The sequence below is a fragment of the Halyomorpha halys genome, unplaced genomic scaffold, assembly GCF_000696795.3.
Source record: "Halyomorpha halys isolate HHAL.00 unplaced genomic scaffold, Hhal_1.1 Scaffold41.1, whole genome shotgun sequence".
NCBI classification, from domain to species: domain Eukaryota; kingdom Metazoa; phylum Arthropoda; class Insecta; order Hemiptera; family Pentatomidae; genus Halyomorpha; species Halyomorpha halys.
Window position 1 is genome coordinate 1280347 of NW_027115338.1, and position 10246 is coordinate 1290592.

Genomic DNA, 10246 nt, shown 5'->3' on the forward strand with positions numbered 1-10246 from the left:
ATATTTGACAAAATAAACTCAAAAAATATTAATTTCTATTAGATTGTATAAAATGTTGGATTTTTGAAAAAATATATCTCCAGATTCATAAGACGCACATATGTCTGCCAGCACTCAAGATAAAGGAAATTTAACTTATTATAAAGTAGTTTATGACACTTATCTTCGTAGGGGTAGTAGTTTTTATGATATTCACATAAATTTGGAAAATGAAAATTTGTCCGAAGAACTATAAATCAATATATTTTAGCAAATTTCATGAAACTATTACTCATACGAAGATAAACATCATATACTACTTTATAGCTCATTAAACTAGCTTTAATTGGAGTGCTAATAGACATCTGTACGTCAAATGGTTTTTGAGATATAAATTTCAGTACGTGCCATACATTTTTATGATATGTTGCTTTTTAAAAAGCTATATCTCAAAAACTGTTTAACGTAGATAACTCTATTAGGGCTCATATTTCAGCAAATTTAATATTCTTTAAATGAGGTTCACTTAGGTTTTCTGGTGTTGTTCCTAGTTTTTATGATATAAAGCTCCGAATGAAAAATTAGTTTTTTTGTCGCTTTGAAACAGCCGCCATTTTTTATTCTCCCTACCTATACTTGGCAGACTCATCAATTTTGACTATTAATTATACATAGCTATCATTAAAATAATCAAAAATTAAGGTGAGATAATTGCCTTTTTTTTTCCTCTTGGGCTCTTGTACTATCATATCTAACAGCCTAAGCGCGTCTGAAGTTTTCGAAGAGGAATTCGAAGAAAACAGGGTAGGCCCTGGAATATTTTTTCTTTGATTCAAAGAAAGAATTAGAACGATTGCAAGCGACATAGTAATTAGAGACGTTCATTTTGTTTTCTCTTTACCTTATAAGTATAAGGTATATTAAATAAAACCATGTAAGTTATATTTTTATATTTTATATAAAACCCGTTTTGATACGTTTTTTAGGTAAATATTTTCAAGTACTCTGTTTTTTTTTTGTTTTGTTTTTTTAATGAAGCATTAGGAAAAAAAAAATCCATATAAGATAGTTTCGTTTATTAAAACATTTTGTATATTCAGAATTACACTTATTTGACATGATACCAGAACATGTTGAGATAAAGGAGCTAAGTTCAACTTAGGTGCATCTTAGGGACGTGACGGCCGTGCGGGTTGGGGCGCAGGTCCCAGAGCGCTCGGTTCAGAACGTTGTGGGTTCGATTCCCACCTGGGGCAGTTAAACATTCATTTTTCGGCGGTCCCGAAGAATGAATCTTGACACCCCTATCTTGGTTAGTCCTATCTAGGTAGCCGCCGTGGGTTTGTAAAATGGACCACTAGGCCCACTTGCCGGACTTGTTCCCCCCACCAAATACCAGTACCAGTACCAGTAGGTGCATCTTCGTAATCTAAAAAATTCCCAAACTGTATTGTATTATTTATGGTATCTTATTGGTATTCACCCTGAAGGAATACGAAATGTTGATTAATAAGCTGAAGCTTTATTAGTACCTAAATCGGCACACGTATGGTATAACAAAGTGAGGGGTAACTCTAATAAATTTTAACATCAGTTTTGCATACACAAAGTTGTGCAAAAAGTATTCGATTGACGAAAGACGAATACATTTTTATTCGAAGTTTGTATTCTATTGACGAGAGACAAATTCATTTTTATTCCAATAAAAATACAAAATTTAATAAATAACGAATAAAAAGTTAGTAGAATGAAAAATTATTCGAATATAAAATTATTCGAATACAATATTATTCGAATAATAAATAGATTTTTTTTTAATTTCGTTTATTTTTTAGGATTTTAGGGTACCCTTATACATTTTCAGACGAGTAGAAAACGAAAATGCTCTTGACTTCAGGATCGCGTATCGATTTATTTCAACTTTTCTGATTGGTAATATATTAGGGTTCTTTTTCAACATTTTCATATTCTGCATATCCCGATACTTAAAAATGGACCCTTATATGTTAGAAATCAGAAAAGTTAAATTTAATCCATCCATCATAAATGTGTATAATATAATAAAATATAAATCAAAATGTGATCATAAAATATAATACCGCTATAAGACAAAAATGTCGTCTTTACTAGTATTCGTGTACAGATGTATTCGGATGGTTAATCATTTAATTTCTTAGAATAAGAGATTATTCGTCTATAAAATTGACGATTTCAAATGGTTATTCGAATTGTTTCGCTCGAGTAATTTATTATTCGCCTAAAATAATGACGAATACAAAAGTATTCGGATGGTTAATCATATTTTTTTGTACGAATAATTGATTATTCTAGTAGAAAATTCCCGAATACAAAAGTATTTGTCTTTCGCCTATCGAATAATATTTGCCCAACTTTGAATGTTGCCAGCAAGGGCTGTCATAACTCTAAGTGTTGCCAGCCAGGGCTGTAATAGCTCTAGTAATGCCTGCAAGGGCCACCACATAGCCATTAATACCTTTCAATTAATGGGTATATAAATAGTAAATAAATACTCAGTTCATTTACGTAGCGTTGAGGATTATATTACCCAATACTACTCCCTAATATATAATGTATTCAATAGTAGTAGTATTTCATTAAGATAGGCGATTGGTGTGTGGTAAGGCACTATGGCAGATAATAATTTTCTTTTTCACTGTTCAATACATCTTTTGACGTTTAATTCCACACAATCAAAAAATGAGACAGCAAACCTCAATACAACGCATTCTTAGCTATCCAAGTCTCTAGCTATTTCAAATCTTCGGAAACAATGAATTTTTTTAAAACGCAATTAAATTCGTTCTACTAATCTGCTCTTCTGTATAGCAATTCTATTGAAAATATACTATACATTTGAACCTCATAAAACCATTGACTCTTGGAGAAATTCCAATATAAGCTTGCATAGCCTTCCCCTGAGCAGAACAAGCCACACGCAGATAACCTATATGAGCGTCCGTAAACCCGCAAACAGAACTAAGACAAACAGGCCAGTAAGTCAACATAATGAACAAACCAATTATTGGCCGGTAAGGGGAGCAATAGTGAGGTCCAATCCAAGAGCAAGCAGCTCCCTCCACTATATTGGCTCATATATCTCTTTCCCCGTTTGGCCACGGCAATTAACATCACCTCGTATTCCCGGCGGGTCTCGCCTACACGCTTGTAATTAATATTAACAATCTACGAGATTACGTAGCTTGGCCCTGATTTGGTCTGTGTAACAACATATGTTACGGCAGGGCTCTCCAGTCCATTTATCAAACAGAACGGTTATTTTTGACCACCGCTTTGAGTATAAATCGGATTCACCTACTGCAAGATGTAACTGTCACAATCAAAGTCACTATTTACCTTCTTTCTATTTAAATTAACAACATTCCCAAATTATCCCTAAAATGATAATTTAGAATCTAATTGACCTGAGCGCAGCGTATCATTGAAGTGTGCACTAGCCAAGTTAATGCCACCAGAATACATACGTCTTTTTTTTTTTATATATCAACCTTTTTGACAAAACTGTACTATTGGTTGATGCAATGTCAGGAGATCAGAAATCATCAAAACATAGTGCAAATTGGAATTTTAATAATATTTTACCCTACCAGATCTCTTCTCCAATTCATTTTTAGCTTTATTCGTGTATTTTGAAGCATGTGTATTCTGGTAACATTTTTTTATTACTTTGTTGGTATGTCTTTAGAAGTTTATCATTAAACCTTTTATATGAAGCACTCGATGACTACGTCTATGTCTGAATGTAATGTTTTGTTAAAACTGTAATAATTTTATTGTAATGTGTTATTGATGATGAGTCTTAATTCTGTTTAGTACTTGTACCTGACCCTTCAGCAGCAATCGCGTAAATCCTTTTTTTTAACTTTAGGTCATGATAAAATATCATGTCATCTGGTGAAAATTGATTTTTTTCTTTAAATAAAGTATCGTAAAACGCTATAATAAATCTTAGCTTCAAGCATGTTTTAGTTATGTGTCAATTCCTTTACCTATCTCAAGAAATAAATTATTTTGTATATCTGGATAAATCACTGACGTGAATATGTTGATATATCGTCCAGGTTACTTTATAAACGCTTTTAATTACCTTCAATTAATAATTTGATCATCTATAAAGTGATAATAAAACTATCAAGCATAAAACATGGCTCTGCCAAAATGCGAACACTCTTCTCATTATATTCTTCCATGACAAAAAATATACATATATTTCTCCCTAAATACTTAGATATATATTTATTAGCATGATAAGACGATATAAAATTTAACATGTTATATTATTAAATATATGAATCTGTTGATAGGTCTGCTAATTAGAGAATTACGTCCCGAAACAGATATCTGAGCTTTACACCATTTTGTCTGTTTTCGTGTTGTCGGTGTTGATATCTGTTGTTTTTATTCAAGACGTTTTTAAAACTCAAATAAAGTCAAGGATAAAAATAATGAAATGCTAGAAGGCTTTGAGAGGAAAGCTTACAAAGTTGCAGAATCTGCTCGGAGGTTTTCTGTATTTAGCATATAACATGGACTTTAAATTGTGCAGCTCATAATCCTGTACTTATAACATTTAGCATTTCATGAATACCCCTAATAATTGGAGTGTTACCATTGAATAGTTTCTTCACAAGTGACTGAAAAGTTATATTAACTACAACTGTCATCTCACGGGTGAGTTTCAATATAGTTTTAGCTTTTTAATAGATAAATTATTTTAAAAAATCGAACTTGATTATTTTATTGTTTTCATTACTATCTAAATGAAACATTGCACCCACTACAACTTTATCAAACAAAATAAACTAAAAATAGCAACTCTACTTGTAAGCTGTTGATTACTATCTGAAGAAAGTAATGACAGCTAAGGATTCAGTCATCTACCTGTATGCTGAGAAGTGTCAATGCACATACTATATTCTTCAGTGGGCAATGTATGATATTATAGATAAATGAGGAACCATGTGTAAAAATAAAATATTTTTCTTTCCAAAAGCCCTTTTGTAAATCTTTATGGATCAAATGTAGATTTATCTCCCTTTTTTTCTTTTAGCAGATCCTGATTTACATAGGGACCAACTGGAGATCTGCCTGGTGAGCCAGGCTTTGAGAGGCAAGAGAATTCGAGGTGTGAAGAAATAGAAGGAAAATTTGATTTTTATCACAGTTTTTGACCGAGTCATAGGAAAATATTTACACGCATTATTGCTGTGAGCTTAAAATACTAGGATTAAAACTGAATACATTTGAAATAGATTTATAATTCGTTTAACAATACATAATACACTATGACTATACGTTAAAAACCTTGGTATCACTATAAACCAAACTCTCTCCTGGAAAAACGATATTTCCCGTCGTAAAGCGTTTAAATTATCTTCGTCACCTACTTCCTTTTGAAACCTGTAGGCTCCTTGTTACTTTCTTAATATTCCCCCACTTTGATTATTGCTGTGTGGTTTACAGGTGTGTCTTTGGGGTGTCCAGGGACGCCTCTGTCACCCGATTTTATGAAGAATTGAAGTGGCTTTACCACTCCTTCCGTCGTAAATATTTTCTTGCTTCCTTCCTTTACCAAGTTATCCAATCCCGCCGTCCATCCTACATCTCTGATATCCTTCAATTTAAATCCTCAGTGCTTTCCCGCAATACCCGCTCACGGACTTCAGACTTTTATGTAACTGCCCATCGAACCACAGCCTTTGATAGATCTTTCCTCACCCGTTCCTCATCCCTATGGAATTCTATTCCCTCTTTCATTCGCAGTTCTAATACCCTTCCAATCTTCAAATCCCGTATATTCGACCACCTTCTGTCCAACCAATTCCGGAAGAATAACAATTGAAAGTTTCAAACAAGGTTTATATATTTTCTATAGTTAATGTCTCAGATTTGTGTTTATTCTTGTAAATATATATATTAGCAGAAATTGTATCTTTCCATTTATTATTTTTAGTTCAATTATATTTGATTTTTATCATTTTTTTTCTATTACTTATTATCGGAAGTGGTTGTCATCTTTTGTTTTATATGATACATGGTTTTACTTTATTTGTTCAATTCTTATTTTATATATTCTGTTAATTATTATTAATTCATTATTTTCTTATATTTTATGAAGTTTTATAATATCATTTTTATTTTGTATTTCACTCCAAGGCTCTAAAGCCTAATTTTGACGCTTGTATGTTATTCTAAAGGGATAAATCCCAGAATAAATAAAGATTATTATTATGACTATGTTTGATTATCATTAGCAATAAAAACAGTGTTTAGTAGCAGTAATATTTAGAAAAGCTGAAAAAATATGGGTGGTCATATTTACATAAATAAGTATATGTATTACGTAAATGTTTACTCGTAAATCTAATCCAAATAATACAGGTGCTAAAATAGAACCATTACTTGGATTATGTGCGCTCGCTGATTGTGAAGACTCCGCTTTGTCCTCACCTTCATTCTAAGAGAGTTCTGTTTTTTTTATAAATCAATACCACTAAGCAATAAGCATTGTAATAAAATATATAAGAAAAACATTGTGAATACCATTTATCTTCTTTTCGTTTCATGGATCTATAATAAATGAAATTACAATTGAATAGTGCTTGGTTTTTATATATCTTTTCTGATATTCGTTTAAATGTTTCTTGTTTAACGTAAACTAATTTCTGTTTTAAACTTAATTTAAAAAGGAATCTACTCTAAGAAATTTCGATAGGGTAAGCCATTATATTTGTATATATCAACAGAGGTAGGTAAGCATGATTATCTCGATAATTACGTTGATAGGACCTGGAAGCTCTACTCACTCTACTGCAACATCAAAGCCGGAGTTAATATTGCTAACGTGGGGAGGAGGCTCCGTATGTTGGAAAACCATTTTCAATCAAATAATTTTTTGTTGTTACTTGGTCAACAAATATTTTAAACATGTTTGAGGGTTGTTGCCCCATTCGCCTTAGGAGACGAGAAAAAAATATTTCAAGTAGTTACAACAATTATTGAAAGTTTCATTTTTTGTCTTTCCTGTGTATGAATTTAGAGATTATTTATTTTATGATATGTCGATCTTTTTTTCTCTTCTAACCTAAAAGAAAAGATTTCTGATGAAATGAATATGTATTAAATGAGTTTAATTTTGCAATACAAAATTTCAAAAAACTAAGGCACTTCGATTAAAGTAGGCCTAGGATTTAAAAAAAAAATCTAGTCAGATTAGTTAGTTAAAACTCTGAAGTATAAATTTTTACAAAAATAAAAATTTCAAAATTCGACTTGATTTTTAGTTCATACATTTATTTCGGCCAGTGTTCTGAGTTCATTAAAAACATTTATAATTCCTTACAATTTTATTCAAATCTAATCAATAATACAATTAATCAAATCACGTCACTATAACTGTTAGACAGCTGAATTCATTCTCTTTCAGCCCATGTTAATGCATTTTAGATTTAATACTCTAAAGATTCTTTTAGAGATTCATACCTGTTCCCATTTCAGTTTCATTTTAGTTCGACAGGAATGAATTCCCGATTTTACTCGATCCGTTCAGTTCTCACTGTATACCCTAGTCGATGTAGACCTGTATCAATTTCATTATATCCCTTTTTTAGCCTTTGCAGCCTTAGTATTTCTTTAATAGGAGAGAGTAGATAACTTACGTTACGCTTACGTTAGCTTTGTAATGGCGTGCGTCAATGTTACACAAACACGGTGGACTTTAGTGAATTTCAATGAACTCGACAACAAAATCATGATCCAGGGACACAAAGACTGTTGTATATATCTGTAAAAAAAATTAAGAAGACTGACGTGAGCGAACAGACTTAGGCATGATACACTTCTTTGCACCTAGGAATTCTAATAGTATAAAACAAATAGGTCTAGCCATCCCATTAGTTCACAGCCTCTGTTTCTGTTCTCCTTTACACACTATTTACACATAAAAAAAACTGACAGTTTGACCAAAACTGAAACTAAACCGGGAACTGATGACTGTTTAAAATGATTTTAGAGAGAAAACATAGTTTAAAAAAAAATTCATTGAAAGTTTCATTTTTTATCTCGGGTTTTTATTTGTTAATTTATATGCGGTTTGTTCTATTTCGTGTAGTTTCTAGGGCCCTAAACCACTACTACGTTTCGTGTACAGTCTTAGTAATGTCAGAGTAAATTTTAGTTTTGTATGGTGTAAAATTTCGTTTGATTTCAAAATCGTACACGGACTTAGGTTTAGATTACTAAAAATTAGGTGAACTGTAGAGCAGATATTCAGCATTAGCAAGGTTTTGGGTGAAACTGTAGGGATTCATAAATTATTGGGAGTTTTTCGTAAGAGTGGGACATGAGAAAATGAGAGAATGATCAATTTAAATGAGCTCATAATAATTACACAGCGGTAAATACTCTGAGTATATCAGTTAATGATCTCAACATAACATTGCCGAGCGAAGTGCCATGGACCCAGCTGCTGTGTGAATATGTTGTTATTCTCAGATGACTCGGTACAGCAGATATTTATAGTTATAAAAAAAATTCTATTTCAGTTGGAAAAGGTCGTATGGGAGGGTGTACTTCAAACACTTTCCGGTACAACGGTTAAAGGTTATACACACTAATTCATATATTGCCAAACCGTAAACAAAGGAGGGTCTAAACAAAAAATCCTCCCGTATTGTTAATATTAATCATTTAACTGAATTCCGATTAAAAAAAATCAATATTATTCACAAATTAAATTAAAATTTACATCAATATATTTTATAATTTCGTTTTATATTTAACATAATTAAACTAAAATATTTATGCTAAAAATCAATTTATGACTAATTATCTTAATTGATAAGATTATCATAAGCAATTATATGCGTTTTTTTTTTTTTACATGAGCGAAACGACGTACATTTGCTGGCTAAAAAAACAAAACAATAAAATGTAAATGTGACTTCCAGAACGTGTCAGTCCTCTATTTCTGAAAATCATGTATATCAAGCATCAAACAAATACCGAAAATCTTTTTATTACTTTTCTAATAGCTCGCATTGGCTGAGCCCAAACTCGATACCTTTCACAAAAGAGTTCAATACTTATGTAAAATAAGTTCCCAGTCCGTAGATCGGCTTAAAACCTATCTTAATCCACTCCAAGTCATAAAACTTCAAAGTTCTACAAGTTTTACGTCTCTCAAATTTCTAATTTCCTCACAAGTCCTTGGAATCTATTTCGAAGCGGATAGTTCTACCAAGAAACTTACTACACCCACTTACTTATTTATGTAATATATAAGTTAGTGAAAGTATTACGATCGTGAAAAATTTCAATTGTGAATTCTAAATTTTGATAGAAATACATGTTTTGAGGTCCACTGATTCCAAAAAAGAAACATTGCCCAGCAAAATAATCTGTATAGATTATTAATAATTATTGATGAGTCAAAAATTTTGTCAATACTAAAGCTTGAATTTTGGTCAGGCACAGGTAGAAAGCCAAAAAAAAAAACTTACCCCAAAATTATGACTTAAACCTGATTCTTTCTCACCGACTCATGTGTTTATATAAATCTCATATTTACAAACTAAAAAGACTGAAGGCAGCTCTTCCCTTCAATGTTTTGACAATATTTTTTAAAACCAAACGTTATTATATTAATTTTGGTTGTTTGCTTCCAAACAAAGGTTATAAAGTTTTAATTTTAAAATGACATTTATTCATGCAAAACCCAATTAACGTTTCAAGTTACGTAATATCCAATAATTTTATTTTAATTAAAAATAAAAAAATTCAGTTTTTACCCCTTCGTGGTTTCAATAACAAAAGCTTTTTTTTTTTTGTAAATACGACACAGATTATACCAGGATGATGTTCGAAACTTGAAATCACCATCAATTACTTTTTTTTTCAATATCGTTAGAAGACTTAGCTCATAACTCCATCACTTTCCAATACAGAAGAAAAATACAAATCACATAATAATCAATACAATAAAGGCTAATTAAAACAATCATTTTTGAATTTTTTTTATTACTACGGTGTTATTTGGAAATCATAAATCATGGTGTAATAATTAACGGAGTTTTTAATCCGATCATTTTCGTATTTATTGAAGACTATGCTTATGACCATTGATTTTCTATTTACTTAATAGTTCTGGTTAATTAATGTACATACATTTTTATGCCTTTGGATGATAAGGCAAATATTTTCTATAGGAAGTATCTTTCGTCAGGTAATC

The 10246-nt window shown here is 31.3% G+C and overlaps 1 protein-coding gene across 10 annotated transcripts in view; it reads right to left on the minus strand.

Annotated features, from left to right (window-relative positions):
- Positions 1 to 10246, minus strand: part of LOC106688163 (calcitonin gene-related peptide type 1 receptor) — a 564568-nt gene that overhangs the window by 499998 nt on the left and 54324 nt on the right. The window lies entirely within an intron of this gene.